This window comes from Macaca nemestrina, chromosome X (genome assembly GCF_043159975.1).
Source record: "Macaca nemestrina isolate mMacNem1 chromosome X, mMacNem.hap1, whole genome shotgun sequence".
Taxonomy (NCBI): Eukaryota; Metazoa; Chordata; class Mammalia; order Primates; family Cercopithecidae; genus Macaca; species Macaca nemestrina.
Window position 1 is genome coordinate 23,964,164 of NC_092145.1, and position 17,979 is coordinate 23,982,142.

A 17,979-nucleotide genomic window follows, 5' to 3' on the forward strand; every position below is an offset into this window, starting at 1 on the left:
TATGTCTTGTCAGATTTGAGAGCTATATGGGCACTTATGTTATAGCCCCACTAAACAGCAGCCTCCCCGTCAACATATAAGGCCTAATGACTAGGTCAGAACATGGAGTAAAACTCCCAGGGAACCTGGGGAGGGAATCAGGACAACAACCATGTGGCCCGGTGCCTAGATTTGCTCTTCTCCAAGACCTTGGGGATAAGCTTTATTTTTTCTTCTCTCCTTAGGCATGGATCCTTAAGGTCTGTTCCCAATACAACAAGACTATCTGTTATCGTAATAAAACACTGCTGATAGGATGCTGAATGAAAAACAGTAGAAATGGGGAGATTTGGTTGGGCAGAAACTGAGTTCTTAAAAAGAGGAGATGCTTGATGATGGTGAGTGGATCTCATCTCAGTTCAATATCCAATGGAAGCCAAAAGCAAATGGTTAAGAGTGGAAAATGGTTACACATATTGAGCAGAATATTAGGTATTCATGCTTTCTGTTCTCTTTGTCTCTTCATGGCATTTTGTTTTGAAACGTATAGTAATGTATCTTTAAAAATCCAAACAAAAAGGTGATAAGTGTCTACTTTTCTAAAGTAATATTTGTGAGGCCCTATTTTAAGGTTTACCTTTACTCATATTGAAGGCGTGAAATGTTGACATATAAGACTTAGTAGTGGTGACATTCAAATGAATTCACCCTCCTCAAAGGTTTGTTAAAATGCACACTTGATCTGATCCAAACCACAGTGTACACAGTAATACACTTTTAATACAGATTTATTTTTTTCATGAAATTAACAATGTATATATGTATTTAAAGATATCCCTGGAAATAATCCAAAAGTTCTTAAGTTGCCTTGACTAGTTGTATGGTAGTGGTCTTCTTCATTATTAATACATGGATTTTTCTTAATCTTTGTCAAGCATTATTCTTTAATTTACTAGTTAATCCTTATACCTAAAAGACATTATAAAACTCTCAGAGACACACACAAACACAACCACACACAGCCCATAAAGTCTCAGGAAATACCTGAAGAATATGTAATGGCATGGGCACATACTGTGTTATGATGTTAAATGATGAGACCATGAGATGAAACTCTGATTCACCTTGACAGGAATTAAGCATATGTACTATGAGTATCATGCCATGTGGAGTATACATGACATGCAGTAAGGAGTGTCACCTGGTTTCTCCTCTAACGGCTCATGCCAAATTGTTTCCTACAATGTATACATAAGGCTCTTAGAATAGGAAGAATTCCCTGGATGCCTGACAGGGGAGCCAGGGCCAAGACCTCTGGGATTTTTAAATTGTTGCTGGAGATCTTTTCCAAGCTTTCAGCCCTTTTCTCCTTTTTGTGCGTTCATCCACTGAAGCTATCCCCTGAAGAAGACAGTTTAATGCCATGGAAATTATTGGACCTGTAACTCTGAAGTAAATCAAACCCACACAGACTAGGTCAGGAGAATAATTTCTTAAAGAACAAGATTCCTGACAAGGGTGGTTGGTTTAGGCCTTGGTTTGATTTCAAGTGGAAAACAAAAAGAAAAAACACAGCAGTAAGACCAGCTGGCTCTAAACTGGGCAAAATAGAAGGCATCCAGGTTTGGTGGCTCTTTGTGTATGTGTGACGTTTTTTCAGACAGGAAGGGCGGGAGAAGAGGGCTACAAACAGGGCTTCTTGACATATCTGGAGCACTACTGCCATCGCGAGGAAGACGTTTAACAAATTACAGTCGTTTAACGCCATTACAGAGTTCTCTGAGCACTACCTGTTGGGGTAGGTGTGGTCTGGTAAGAGGTGAAAGAGGCTTGGCCTCCATGCTGGGCGTCCTTGCCTACTTGTCCAAGGCCTTAAAAGAGACCTGGACATTGGCAATATCTTGCTATAGAACCTGGAGTGTGAAGGTTCTAATAGCAAATCCTGTAAACTTCCCTTGGAATAAACCTGTTGTTTGTGCGCGGTACTGATTCTATCAGAGACCCAAAGACCCATAGCAAGATGCCAGCATGAGAAAGCTTGCTGACTCTTGCTCCAAGGGACAGGAAGAAGAGACAGATGCCTACAAGAGCCTCAATGTGTGTTTGAGTGGGTTCCTGCAGTCCTGCCCACATAGGAGGAACTGAGGCCCCGCCCCACAACTTCCTGTGCCAGGACCGCCTGGCAGCTGCTGGTTCACTCCAAGCCCTTCACTCTCCAGGTTCTACACCAAGATACTACCAATGTCTAGGTCACTCTTCAGGCGTTAGAGGAGAAGGCAAGAAGACGTCACCTGGAGGCCAAGCATCTTCCACCTCCCCATACATCAGCCTTTCCCTGCAGCTAGGCTTCCTGGGAAGGAGGCTGTACTGGAGTATTCTTTCTTTAAACGATTTCCTCACGGTGGCAGTAGTGCTCCACATTTTCAGGGAAGCCCTATCTTTGAGCCCTTTCTCCTGCCCTTCCTCTGTGAAATAAGCAAACCAGAGATAAAGGCACCACTAAACATGGCTGCCTGGAGACTTGTCCAGTTTGGTGCAACGTGGTCTTACTGTTGAATTTTTTTTGTTTGTTTTTCTTTTCCATTTAAAAACAAAATGCAGCTTAAACCACCCATGCTTATCAGGAATTTTGTTCTTTCAGAAATTAAATACAATCCTCACTGAGTCTATCTGGTTAGATTTACTTCACACAGTTGCAGGTCCAGCAAGTTCCATGGCATCAAATTGTCTCCTTCAGGTGATAAATTGGGTGGATGAAGTTACAACAGCAAAGATAGATATCCAAGAGGTAGATATCAATAAGATAGATAACCAATGCATGAAATTTGAAACACGCTAAGTGAAAAAAGCAAGACTTTGAAAAAGCCACTTATTGTGATGATCAGTAGTGAGGGAAAGTAGATGAGTGTTTGCTAGGGGCTGGGCAGAGAGTGGAATGGGGAATGACTGCTTCATGGGTCCAGGGTTTTCTTTTGTGGTAATGAAAATGATTTGCCACTAGATAGAGGTAGTACTTGTACTGCCTTGTGAAAGTACTAAATGCCACTGCATTTCACACATTTTAATGGTTAATTTTATGTTATATGGATTTTACCAACTGTTTTAAAAAGTGCCAGTGATTTTAAACCTGTCATTATTTCCATGAATAATTAATTATATTTGAAAAGTACTCAAGTTATCAGTGAAGAAATCTTGTTTTAACAGTTCTACTACAAAGTGGCTGGGCTTGGTGCCTCATGCCTGTAATCCTAACACTTTGGGAGGCTGACATGGGAGGATTGCTTGAGGCCAGGAGTTCGAGATCAAACTGGTCAACCTAGGGAAACCCCATATCTAACATTAAAAAACAAAAACAGTTGTGCAACAGGGGAATTTGAACATTAGGTTATAAAAGTCCATATTATATGTGCATAATGAACAGATGAAAATACCTAGCACAGACATTTTAAAAGTCATTATTTCTTCTCACTATATGAGACCCAGCATGTTTTCTGCTTTATAATACCTTTAAGTTCTTCTAGAGTAAAATATAAAAAAATTTCAAGTACTCAGAAGTATATATGGATGTAGATATATTCAAGGAGTATAAGACAATGCTGAAGATTTTGTACAAATTTCAAACAGTATGCATGCAAATTATATTTAAACTGTGTTGAGTGTGTGTGTATTTATATCTGTAGGTATATAACAATATTTTAAATATATATATGATTGTGTCTTACTGTTGCCCAGGCAAGAGTGCAATGGCATGATCATGGCTCACTAAAGATCAACCTCCCTGGACTCAGGTGGTCCTCCCATCTCTGCCTCCTACATAGCTGGGCTTCCGTTACACGCCACCATGCCCGGTTATTTTTTGTATTTTTTGTAGAGACGGGGTCTCACTACCAGGACTGGTCTTGAACTCATGGGTTCAAGCTATCCACCTACCTTGGCCTCCCAAAGTGTCGGGATTACAGTAGTGAGCCACTGGGCCCTTCCAATGCTATATATTTTTAATCATGGTAGGTGTTATAATGAGTATATGTTTGAAGATGGTATTTTTGGCCAACAAATTCAAAACTTTAATTCATCATTATATAAACAGAGACACTAATAAAGCATTCTAGCTGCGTGTGAGTTATATTAATGCATCCATCTTACAGTTTTCTTAGGTTACATATCCAGGTGACTGAATGTGAGAGATGCCTATTTCAGCTATCATTTATTGAATTTTGTTGTCTTTCTTTTGAGATTTCAAAGATAAAATTTTAAGGAAAGAATTAATAAAAATTTGAGAAGAATTAAACATCCTAATTTTCTAGGTATAAGTGTGTATAATACATATGTTTATATTGTATATAAACATGTATTTCTATTTTATGTGTGTATAAATATATATATATTTTAGATATAAAAGTGAAAATGGAGAACTTATGTTTTGATGAATAGTCCAATCAAGAAGTTTTTGCAAATATTTTATTGTCCAAAATTCAGATATTGCAACTTTCTTATGAGAATTAAAAAAACTCAGGAATCAGATGTGAAACTTTTAATTCTTCAACCTTATATATAGCTAAATTCAATTAAAATGTAAATTTATTGTGGTGTTTGACTGTATATATAGAACTTTTTATCTGCGTGTTGAAAAAATGAGAGGAAATATGGAAACAATGATCATTGTTTAATACAGTTTTATGAGATCAGTACATGGTTATTTTTAACTTCTTTGCAAATTCCATGTCTTTGTTACTAATGAGAAAATATAGGACTGATTCCTAACTGAAAAGCAATATGACACACAAGAAAGTCATAGGGCACAGTTCTAAGTGACAGCTGTTTAATGACACAGGAAAATATTTCTAATTCAATGTTAAATAATGAAACTATGAGACAAAATCCTGTGATCAATCTGATTAGTATTTACAGTGATTCCTGTGTTTGTGTCTATTCAAGTAGGGCTGTGGGTGTCCTGTCAGGCTTGAGAGGTATCCGTACCCTTATGTTAGTGCCCCACTAAATAGCATCCTCCCCCTCAATGTATAAGGCCTACTGACTAGATCAGAACATGGTGTAAAACTCCCAGGGAACCTGAGTAGAGAATCAGGACAAGAACCACGTGGCCTGGTGACTAGATTTGCTCTTCTCCAAGCCTTTAGAGGTAAGCTTTTTTTTTTTTTTTCTTCTCTCCTTAGGCATGGAAACCTAAGGTTTCTCCCCATTACTACAAGACTATTTGATATCACAATAAAATACTGCAGATATGATGCAGAGTGAAAAAGAGTAGAAATGGGAAGACTTAGTTGTGCAGAAACTAAGTTCTTAAAAAGATGAGATACTTGATGAGGGTGCATGTATTACATCTCAGTTTAATATCCAATGGAAACCAAAAGCAAATTGTTAAGAATGGAAATTGTTTACACAAATTGAGCAAAATTTTAGGTAGCCATAATTTCTGATGTCTTTTTCTCTTCATGAACTTTTTTTCAGAAACTTGCAGTGATGTAGCTGTAAAAAATCAAAGAGTTGATATTGTCTGCTTTACTGAAGTAATTTTCCTGAGGCCGTATGTTAAGATTTACCTTTATTTATATTGAAGGCATGAAATGTTGACATATAATACTTAGTACTGGTGACATTCAAATGAATTCATGCATCTGAAAGGTTCATTAAAATACATACTTGGTCTGATTCAAACCATGGTGTACACAGTAATCCACCTTTTATACAGATTTATCTTTTTGCACGAAGTTAATGTATGCACATATTGAAAGATATGCATGGAAATAATTCATAAGTTCATGAGTTACCTTGACAAGTTGTATGGTAGCGGTTTTTTTCTACGTTATTAATACACGGATTTTTCTTAATATTTGTCAAGCATTATTCTTTAATTTACTAGTTGGAGAATACTGTAATCCTTATACCTGAAAGACCAATTATAAAACTCTCAGAGACACACACAAACACAAACACACACCCCATAAATTCTCAGGAGATACTTGAAGAATATGTAAAGGCATGTGCACATGCTGTGTTTTGATGTTAAATGATGAGACCATGAGATGAAACTCTGAGCCACCTTGACAGGAATTGAACATATGTACTATGAGTATCATGGCATTTGGAGTACATATGGCATGCAGTAAGGAGCGTCACCTGGTTTCCTCTCTAATGGCTCATGCCAAAGTGTTGCCTACAGTGCATCACATAAGGCTCTTAGAATAGGAAGAATTCCCTGGATGCCTGACAGGGGAGCCAGGGCCAAGACCTCTGGGATTTTTAAATTGTTTGCTGGAGATCTTTTCCAAGCGTTCAGCCCTTTTCTCTCTCTCTCTTTCTTTCTTTCTTTCTTTTTTTTTTTTTTGAGACACTCTCACTCTGTTGCCAAGGCTGGAGAGCAATTGCGCGCCCTCCACTTGCTGCAACCTCCCCCTCCCAGGTTCAAGTGATTCTCCTGCCTCAGCCTCCCAAGTAGCTGGGTTTACAGGCGTGTGCCACCATGCCCAGCTAGTTTTTGTATTTTTAGTAGAGACAGGATTTTTGCCATGTTGCCCATAATGGTTTCTAACTCCTGACCTCGGGTGATCCGCCAGCCTCGGCCTCCCAAAGTGCTGCGATTAAAGGCGTGAGCCACCGCGCCCGGTCCCTTTTCTCTTTTTTGTGTTTTCGTCCACTGAATTTATTCCCTGAAGGAGACAGTTTGATGCCTCGGAAATTACTGGACCTGTAACTCTGAAGTAAATCAAACCCACACAGAGTAGGTCAGGAGGATATTTAATTTCTGAAAGAACTGGATTCCTGCTGAGGACTAGTGCTTTAGGCCTCGGTTTGATTTCAAGTGGAAAACAAAATGAAAAAGAGCAGCAGTAAGACCAGCAGGCTCCAAACTGGGCAAAATAGAAGGCATCCATGTTTGGTTGTACCTTTGTCTATGGGTCGCGTTTTTTCAGACAGGAAGGGCGGGAGAAGAGGGCTCCAAGACAGGGTTTTCTGGCATATCTGGGGCACTACTGCCATCGCGAGGATGTCATTTAACGAATCCCTACGCCATTACAGCGTTCTTGTAAGGACTACCAGTTGCGGAAGGTCTGGTCTGTGGGGAGGTGGAATAGGCTTGGACTCCATGCTCAGCGTCCTTGCCTTCTCGTCTAAGGCCTTAAAAGAGACATGGACATTGGCGTTACCTTGTTGTAGAACCTGGTGAGTGAAAGTTCTAACAGCAAATCCTGTAAACTTCCCTTGGAATAACTGTGTTCCTTGTGAGCGATACTGATGCTACCAGAGACCCCAAGACCCATAGCAAAATGCCAGCACGTGAAAGCCTGCTGACTCTTGCTCCAAAGGGCAGGTAGAAGAGACAGATGCCCACAAGAGCCTCTATGTGTGTTTGACTGGGTTCCTACTGTCCTGCCCACACCAGGAGGAACCAAGTTTCCGCTCCACGACTTCCTGTGCTAGTACTTCCTGGCAGCTGCTGGTTCACTCCAAACCCCGCACTCTCCAGATTCTACACCAAGATACCGCTAATGTCCCTGTCTCTTTTCAGGCCTTAGAGAAGGCAAGAAGGCAGCCTGGAAACCAAGCTCACAGATCAGCCTTTCCCCCATAGGGAAGTTTCCCGGGAAGGACGCCATGATGGCGTAGTCCATCTTGAAACGATTTCCTCACGGTGGCAGTAGTGCTCCACATTTTCAACAAGTCCTGTCTTGGAGCCCTTTTCACCCGCGTTTTGTTTATCAAAAAACGCCACCCAGAGATAAAGGCGCCACTGAACATGGATTCCTGGAGATTTGTCCAGTTTGTTGCAACCTGGTCTTGTGACCCGTAGAGGGTCAGGATTGCAAGTTGTCCAGGTTCTTGGCATTTTGAACAAATAATTGCACAAAAATGAAACAACAAAAGAATGAAAGCAGGGGTTTACTCAAAACGAAAGTACACTCCACAGTGGGGGAGATGGCCTCAGCAGAGGCTCAAGGACCTGGATACAGAATCTTCTTTGGTTCAAATACCCTCTAGAAGTTTCCCATTGGCCACTTCATGCTCACCTCATGTAAGTGAAGTGGTCGCCCGAAATCAGTCTGATTGGTTGCAGAAAGGAGCCAACCAGAGGCTAAAGTGAAGTTACAAAGGACACACTCCTGTGCAAACATCTGATTGGTTGCAAAAAGAAACCAATCAGAGGCTAGGGTGAAGTTACAAAGTTATACTTCTATGCAAAGGAAGACTAGGCCAGAAATCAGTCTAATTTGTTGCCACAGCCAGTTTTCCATCTGTAGTGCAGAAAAGGTCAAAGGGAATAGTCTCTGGTCCTTCTGTTACGTAGGCATTGAAAGTTAGGGTTTTCCTTTCAATTTAGTTCTAGGAAGTCAGCATAAAACAGCCTTAGGTCCCCTGCCTCCAGACCCTATTCTCCTGCTTCATCTCCCCGCTGAGAGGTGATCCTCATAAATCTTTATGTGAGGCAGAGGGACTGAAGGGCTTTCTTCTGTAACTGCTTCATGCTGATCTGGGGCATAGTCCCTACCTGTTGGAAATCACAGAACTCTCACTATGCTTTATCTAGTGGAGGCAGGGTAGTTTCTTGATGGCCAGGGGTGGTGTCTTCACCTGGAACCGGCTGGAACCCTGGTTGCATGATCATTTGAAGCTTGATGGTCTCTAGGCGAGAGGAAATGAATTTTGCTACAATATTTAATGGGAACTTCAGGGGGTTGATACCTATGCTGTCAGAAATGTTTGTTATAGAGATATGCAGGAGAAACAAACAAAATCTGGTCTCTTGTAGAATCTATGCGTTTCCCTAAAGTTTTAGCACGAGTGACTCCATTTGGTTTGGTTTGGTTTGGTTTGTTGCGGCGTAGTGCATGAGCTCAGTCAAAACAATGACCTCCCAGAAGTTTGTTTTAAAAATTACCCTTTATTCAGGTTTTCCCTTGAGTGAGAGTGTGACCAAAACTTAAGGCCTTAGCACCACTCTTGGTTATTATCATTTTGGGTTTTCATTCTCAGCATGTCATGTATAGGTTATGGTGCCCTCATGGTTGCACATTCTTTTGGCTCTTGTTATTCCAGTTGAAAAGAAACTATATTTCATTCTAGAGACGGCTGCATGCAAGCATTTAAAACCTTTGAGAGAATGCGGCACACCAGGGAGACTATGATTATGACTACTGGGAGGATATCCCAAGAGTTTGGAGTATGCCCTTACCCAAGATCCCCATAAACCAAACCTCCTAAAACCAAACAGATCAAAGAATGAGCTAGACAAAGAGTTCACTCACTTAATGAAGCAATTTCTTCATCAATCCCCAAACACTGATTTTTTTTTTTTTTTTTTTTGAGATGGAGTCTCGCTCTGTCGCTCAGGCTGGAGTGCAGTGGTGCAATCTCGGCTCACTGCAAGCTATGCCTCCCGGATTCATGCCATTCTCCTACCTCAGCCTCCTGAGTAGCTGGGACCCGACACCACACCAGGCTAATTTTTTGTATTTTTAGTAGAGACGGGGGTTTTACCGTGTTAGCCAGGATGGTCTCCATCTCCTGACTTTGTAATCTGTCCACCTCTGCCTCCCAAAATGCTGGGATTACAGGCGTAAGCCACCACGCCTGGACTCCACTGAATTTCTATAATCCTCATTTGATGTATTTCCCCATAGGCCACAAGTACCAGCAGCCGCACAGATACTTTTTCTGTTTAGCCAATTCTATCCCAACTTTCACAGGAGAATTTAGAATCACTGTGCAACTGCAGCCTTTACAGTAGAATTTGCTATAGAACCTGTCATGAGGGATATATTTCCAATCATTGCTTCTTTTACTGCAAATCACGGAAAAAGGACTTAACAAATGATGCCCTTTGAGAAGAGTGAAGGCCGTCTGGCAATATTCTCTTCAACCCATGAAATGGGCCAAGAGGAGTGAACCAATGTTCTGCTTTTGACTGATGATGAGGCAATGCATGTACCAGTAAAGTTTCTTACCTACATTGGGCCTTTATCCTTTATCTACCAAAGTATAAGGTTATCCATGTAACCTTATACTTGCAGGCTGGCTGCAAGCTCCTTCACAAATAAAAGTACACCCTATTAGTGCACATAACAGACACTTTTCACTTCTGTTGTTCACAGAAGCATAAGCAAGAAAAAACATTCAAAGAGAAGAGTTTCATGTCACTAGAAGTCTTAATCTGTGAACTTGGGAAAGCTATTCACATCAAGGATGCCATCTTCTTCTTGGGAGAAATTTCCCTGGTTAGCTTTACCTCAAGGGTTCCAGTGGGCGCACAGTTCCAAAAGAGTGGAGGGACCCTTCTTAGCTGTGAGACCATGAACCCAAAGCTCAAGGTCCCTAAATTTTGTTGTAGTGTGGATGGCAAGGATAGTCTTTTTCTGATGTTCTCAGAAGATCCAAACCATAAAAAGCCTTTTTTTTTTTTAACCTGGTGTAAATACACTGTAGCATAATAATCTACTGTTATAACATCAGCTCTGTTGCATGGGAAAACTGCAACAAGAAAACATGCATTGAAATGACAATTGAATGATATCCCATTATAAAATGTTTGAATGGCCAATCAGGTGACCAAATGTGCCTGAAACTTTGTTTTCCCAGGAATATGGGATCAAGCATTGGTTATAAGCTATTTTAAACAGTTTTAGTATTAGATGGTTTAACACCACTTTCTTGATATTTAATTATTTGATTTACTTGAGTTAGTAGCTTTATACAAGGAAATTTGGTTATTTCTGTAATTTACAATAACAGCATAATAACTATAATCGTTATTGGTAGCATATGTGTAGACATTAGAATTTTAGAAATCCCATACAATTTTGGAATATATATTAATATTATTCACAAAAAATATAACCTAAAGAAGATTGAGCATCATTTTGGCAATCTCATTGTTTGAAATAAATTTTCAGTGCTGCAGAAGAAATAGCACTCGAACATGAATATTCTCAGCAAGGCAATTTTTCTTCTATAGAAGGGTGCATCTCACAGATGGAGCAATGGCGAGAGCACACCTGAACAGGGGAGCGGAAGGGGTTCTTATCCCTGACACAGGTAGCCCCTACTGTTGTGTCATTGCCCTATAGGCTAGGGTTGGACCATACAGTCTAAGCTAATTCCGACTGGCTATTTTAAAGAGAGCAGAGGTAAGAACCAGAATGATGGGGTGAGCAGCTTCAGTGGGAAGGATATTTATGGAACACATGACTAAATGTGACAGGTCAGAGCAGGTGACTGGGGTGACTCAGGATAGAGCAGGTGGCCCGGGGAACAGATGTGAACTACTGATTAGAACTGATGGAAAAGGTCGTTTACTGAAACTAGGGGCAAGGAGACAAGGAGAATGAAGAAGTTAAACTTTAAAATGGAATACAAAGAACTGAACATACTGACATACTGATTCTTTGAAGAGAAATTTAGAACTCACTGTATTTAACACCATGTACCTAAACATGTCAAATAATCTTGTTTACCTCTCTTTTCTGGACACTTCAGGGGACCTCTGAAGTATTCCAAAGGCCAGGTGCCACGGAAGACAATTTTGAAACTGAAGTTTGATTTTGGGAATTCTAGATTACTACAAGTTATTTGTTTTGCCAAAATGATGGCTCAGAAATTTTAAAGAAGCGAAAACCTTTTATAACCCTTTTGAATTTAGTCAACATGTTCACACAGAGAACCTCTTCTGCAAGACTAATTTCCACAATTCTTCCACCTCTTCTTTGAACCTTCAGCTTTTTCCTAATTTAACTCAAAACAATTCTTTAACCCTAGGCAAAACTTGACATTTCCATGCCTTCTTTTAACCTTTTACTATAAAAACACATTTTGCTGTTTTTACACACCTTGCATGTAAATCTATTTCCAGTAGTTTCAATTAATTCCTAGGAATTTTACCCTTAAGGTAAAACATGGTAAATTGCTTTACTTGTGTGCTAAGTGCAGCCAAGGCTTGCCAAGTTAAGGGTGTGGTTAGTTTCATATGTCCCCAGGTGTCACCAATTGTGAAGCAGTCAAGACAAACAGTTCTCAAAATCCAAAAAGCAGTTTGTAACCTGAAAACGCTTAGCAAGCTGTGCATCTGACCGATATATATATACATATTTTTTTGAGATGGAGTTTCCCTCTCGTTGCCCAGGCTGGAGTGCAATGGCACGATCTCGGCTCACCACAACCTCTGCCTCCCAGGTTCAAGCAATTCTACTGCCTCAACCTCCCGAGTAGCTGGGATCACAGGCATGAGCCACCACGCCCAGCTAATTCTGTATTTTTCTTTTTTTTTTTTTTTTTGAGACGGAGTCTCACGCTGTTGCCCAGGCTGGAGTGCAGTGGCGCGATCTCGGCTCACTGCAAGCTCCGCCTCCCGGGTTCCCGCCATTCTCCTGCCTCAGCCTCCTGAGTAGCTGGGACTACAGGCGCCCGCCACCGCGCCCGGCTAATTTTTTTTGTATTTTTAGTAGAGACGGGGTTTCACTGTGGTCTCAATCTCCTGACCTTGTGATCCGCCCGCCTCGGCCTCCCAAAGTGCTGGGATTACAGGCTTGAGCCACCGCGCCCGGCCTTAATTCTGTATTTTTAGTAGAGATGGGGTTTCTCCATGTTGGTCAGGCTGGTTTCAAACTCCCGACCTCAGGTGATCCGCCTGCCTTGGCTTCCCAAAGTGCTGAGATTACAGGTGTAAGCCACCACACCTGGCCTTTTTTTTTTTTTTTTTTTAGATGGAGTCTCGCTCTGTCACCCAGGCTGGAGTGCAATGGCAGAATCTGGGCTCACTGCAACCTCCGCCTCCTAGATTCAAGCAATTCTCATGTCTCAGCCTCCCAAGTAGCTGGGATTACAGGCTCCCGCCACCACACCCTGCTAATTTTTGTATTTTCAGTAGAGATGGGGTTTCACCATGTTGGTCAGGCTGCTCACGGACTCCTGACCTCAGGTGTTCCGCCTGCCTCAGGCTCCCAAAGTGATGGAATTACAGGCGTGAGCCAATACTCTATAAAACCATCTTTATATCCCAAAGATTGCTAACGTTATGTGAACTAAAAGGCATTACACTCTCCACTTTTGTGACAAAATATTTGATTTAAGTTCTTTTTATTATTAAACCAAGTAATTTAAAACTTGAGAGGAGATTAACCAGTTTGCACAGAGAGATAGAGGCCAGAGATTGACTGGTAAGAAATTCTTACCCTTTTGCCCGCATGCCAGGTTTCTGGGTTCTTTCTCCCTGAGTGACCCTGGTGACCCTGCTTGACTGTATGCAAGCAAACACATTGCCGTGAATTAAGAATATTCGTAGTTTATAAATTTTGGAGAAATTAGCCAGAGAGAGAGAAATATGACTCAAATTCTGTTTGTGAGAGTATACTCAACACACTTAAGATATCAGGAAGCCTAAAATCCAAAAAGTTAGTTTATGGATAAAAAGCTGGTGTGCTCCATTAATTCCTGATACACAATTCAATACCCTTAAGTTCACCAATATCATTATACATTCTGTACAATTAAGAAATTTACTTTAGGCACATGACCAGTACGTACTCCAGCAGTATCCATGCCAAACGGCGCAGTGGCTCATGCCTGTAATCTTAGCACTTTGGGAGGCCGAGGCAGGTGGATCACCTAAGGTCGGGAATTTAAGACCAGCCTGACCAACATGGAGTACACCCCATCTCTACCAAAAATACAAAATTAGCCCAGCATGGTGGCGGATGCCCCTTCAACATAGCGTGAAGCAATGCAAGCATGTATGTGAAATTTGGCTTCACACTAATTCCAGCTTCATGCTTACCTATATTTAAAAAAAGAATTGTCAAACTGCTGATACTTTTTTTTTTTTTTTTTGAGACAGAATTTCACTCTTGTTGGCCAGGCTGGAGTACAATGGCACGATCTCGGCTCACCACAACCTCTGCCCCCGGGTTCAAGGGATTCTCCTGCCTTAGCCTCCCGAGTAGCTGGTATTACAGGCATGCACCACCACGCCCGGCTAATTTTGTATTTTTGGTAGAGACGGGATTTCTCCATGTTGGTAAGGCTGGTCTTGAACTCCTGGCCTCAGGTGATCCAATCGCGTCTACCTCCCAAAGTGCTGAGATGAAAGGCGTGAGCCACCCCTCCAGGCTGCTGATACATTTGTTTAATATTTCTTATTTTACTTTAATGAAGACTAAGAACTTTAGCTATGAAAATGTTCATTAGCCAAATGTCTCCAATTCTCTCAGGTTTTAAAGAATATTTTATTATTTAAACTTTTCCACAACTTTCTTCCCTACTTATGATTCCTTACTACATTGTTTCATAAATCATCTTTTCAAAACTGTAATTTGAACAAAATTTAGATAACGTCTGAATTAGACAAAATTATTATGTTTCCACTAATAACATAACCCTTTCTGGCCCATTTTGTATACAAAATTACTTGATAACTAAAATTTTTATCCTTAGTAACGTAAAATGTCAGTGAAACCCAAAACAGCACTAAATTCTGAACTATCAGATATAGGCATTTATAGATAAGAACAATTCCACAATTTTAGCAACATATTTCCCCATATCACAACCCTGTCTTAATTGAAAATGACCCAGATATTACATGAGCATAAAAAATAACTTTAAGATTTTAATTTACACAAAAATTTATCTAAAACATTTATCTCATTCACCGTACTTATTTTTCCTTTTAATAAGGGAGACATGAGACATCAATCAACATGTGTAAAACAAACAAGACAGGACAACTGGAGAGGAGGAAGCTTGGGAGATTTTAGATCACAGGTGGGAGACAAAGGGTTGCATCCTTTGAGTTTGTGATTAGCTTTTCCAAAGGAAGCAATCACATATGCATTTATCTCAGTGAGACTTTGAATAGAATGGGAGGCAGGCTCGCCCCAAGCCCCCAACTTGAATTAACACCGACATTTTAAAATATCCAGCAAAGACAGTGGGAGGCTGAGGCCACAGATCACCTGAGGTCCAGACCAGCCTGGCCAGCATGGTGGAACCCCATCTCTACTACAAATACAAAAATAACCAAGTGTGGTAGCAGGCACCTGCAATCCCAGCTACTTGGGAGGATGAGACAGGAGAATTGCTTGAACCTGGGAGGCAGAGGTTGCAGTGAGCCGAGATTGCACCGTTGCATTGCAGCCTGGGCAATAGAGAACTCCATCTCAATAAATAAATAAATAAATAAATAAATAAATAAAATATCTGGCAAAGACAAACATAAAATTCAGACAAAATGCATGTCGACAATTCTGAAGGCATTTCTATTTTTATTCCACCAATACTTTCTTTAAAATTTTTATTTCACTTTTAATGATTATCCAAGACCCCAGTATAACAATTAACCCAGTGGCCGAATGCGGTGGCTCACGCCTGTAATCCCAGCATTTTGGGAGGCTGAGGCTGGTGGATCATGAGGTCAGGAGTTCAAGACCAGCCTGGCTAAGATGGTGAAACACCATCTCTACTGAAAATACCAAAAATTAGCTGGGCTTGTGTTGGAACCGAACTGTCGATTCCCTCCTGGGCAGGGGTCGCCGCGAAGGATCACCGACACGAGATTCACAGCAGAGAGTTATTTATTACTAGCGCGCTAGGGTCCCAAGCTCTAAGTTGGCCCTGGGACCCCGACTGCTTGTTACAGGCTGTTTATATAGGCAAACACAAGTTCAAACACAGCTTAGGGCGCGAAATTCAAACAAAGCTTTAGGCGCGTGGTAATTGGGTCTGTCTATGGCCTGAGCAAGGTGTCTTGTTCTAATTGGTTAGAGCAGGACCTTATGAGGTTTTTTTCCTGGAGTTGTTGATTCCGGGAACTTCGAGGCAGGGTGGGACCCCCGGAATTGGCAGGGTGGGACCCCATGAGGTTGTTTCCCGGAATTGGCAGGGTGGGACCCTATCAGGGTGGGACCCTATCGAGGCAGGGTGGGACCCTATCCAGAGCCACCTGGTGTTAATTTTTTTAAGTTCTTTTTTTATGAGGCCTAGTTTCTAAGTTTTATGCGGCCTAGTTTCATTCCCTCCTCTTTTTGTGTCAGAGGCTCAATCTTGAGCCTCTTCTTCAGTCCTGAGGGTCTGGTATTGTTGGGTCAGAACCATAGCATGTACTATGTTTAATCTATTTTTAATAAGGGTGAGTAAGCGGTTGAGTATGCATGGCCCGAAAGTCAGGATGAGCGTGAGCAGGATGAGGGGTCCTAAGATGGTGGAGATTAGGGTGCTAAGCCAAGGGGACTGGTTGTACCAATTTTTAAACTAACTTTGTTGAGATTTTTTCTCTTTTTTTTTTTCTTGTCTAATCTTTTTCTTAGTTTTGCCATAGAATCTTTAACTATTCCGGAATGATCTGCATAAAAACAACATTGCTCTTTCAGGGCTGCACAGAGCCCGCGCTCTTTCAGAAAGACAATTTCTAGTCCTTGTCGGTTTTGTAATACAACTTCAGACAGAGAAGTCAAGGACTCTTCAAGTTTTGTGATAGATTGTTCTATGGCTCTAAGGTCTTCATCTATGGCTACTCTAAGTTGTTGCAGATGATGGTTACCATGCACTAGGGCTGCTGTCCTGGTCTCAACTCTAGCCGCTACCTTAATTCCTAACATGTTGGCGAGGGTGAGGGAGATTAAGGGCGGGGAGGTGCTTTGAGGAGCTTTTAGTTGGGGCTTCTCCGATATGGAAACCGGGGGCTTCCTAGCTTCTAATAAAACCTGGTTTGGCCTTACTGCAACAGGGGCAGTGTCTGGATTGACTAATAGTCTGATTTGGAGGGGAATTTTAGGCGGGTTGTGCTGGTATAAATAGAGACCCTATATTAACCTTGTTGTTATCTATCTGTTATCAGATTCTGCCGCATCTTCAAACTTGATGCGAACCAGGTTGCAATTTTCCGAATATCGGGTTGTGGTACAGGGCTGGACAAAGGACATGGTTATATACCAAGGTTTTGTGGCTTATTTTTACTTTCTATTATTAGTAGTCACACAGGACCAGCTTTTGCAATACAAGTGAGTCAGATTTTCACAAGTTTTTCTTATTTGTCCTGTCCTGAATCCGGGACAGGCATAAAACCTGTTCTGGCTGATGGACACCTTTCTAGCCTGTCCTTTCCATTTTTGTCCATCCTGAGGAGTCCTTAATAGGACTCCTGTGGGACCAGTAAACCGGGGGCCTGTGTTTTTTATCTTTCCTGCTATTTTTTTTTTTTTAGGTTGAAATAGAGGTCTGGAAACCAAGTCTTTATAGGAGCATTCTTGGAGGTCTTATTTAAGACCTCTTGATTATTAAAATTAATTATCTGTCAGGTCAGGCTAAATGGCCGGTGGGGGTTAGCATCAAAAACTACACTAGAGACGGCGCAGGGAAGAAGGGCAAACAATAAGCAAGGAGTTAGATACGAGAGAGTCTTATCTTGAGCGGGTCCGCGGAGCATCGGAGTTTCTATGTCTTAAGTGGTGTTGGTCCGGACGTCTCTGGAGCAGCCTTGGCGTGGGATGCGTGGATCCAAGTGGAGATTCCGTCAACCTTTATGGCTGTGGGCGTGGTCAGGAGAACAATGTAGGGTCCTTTCCACCGAGGCTCTAGTCCTTGAGTGCGGTGCCGTCTAACGTAGACAGAGTCTCCTACCTGGAAGGGGTGACTGGTCTGTGGATGTCCTGGTTGGTACAGTTCTGCCAAGGGGGCCCAGATTTGGGCCTGTACTGCTTGGAGTCCTTTTAGCCGAGCCTGTAGGTCAGTTTTAGGATCGGAGGGGGAGAAGGAGTTAAGCAAGGTTGACAAAGGGGGAGGTCCTCCATAGAGGATTTCATATGGAGTGAGCTTAAAACGGTTAGGCGTATTTCGGGCCCTTAACAGAGCTAAGGATAGGAGGTGTCTCCAATCTTTTAAACCAGTCTCTAAGGTCAATTTAGTAAGGGTCTCTTTTATTGTTTTATTCATTCTTTTTACCTGTCCTGAGCTCTGGGGTCTATAGGCACAATGTAATTTCCAATTAATCCCCAATAT

General features: G+C 41.5%; 1 long non-coding RNA gene across 2 annotated transcripts in view; it reads left to right on the forward strand.

The window, feature by feature from the left end:
• LOC105481435 (uncharacterized) overlaps positions 1-17,979 on the forward strand; it is a 133,141-nt gene that overhangs the window by 90,698 nt on the left and 24,464 nt on the right. For both annotated transcript variants that reach the window (XR_986941.3, XR_011618300.1), the window contains exon 11: positions 225-377. This is a non-coding gene — a long non-coding RNA (uncharacterized lncRNA). The remainder of the gene's footprint in view (positions 1-224; positions 378-17,979) is intronic.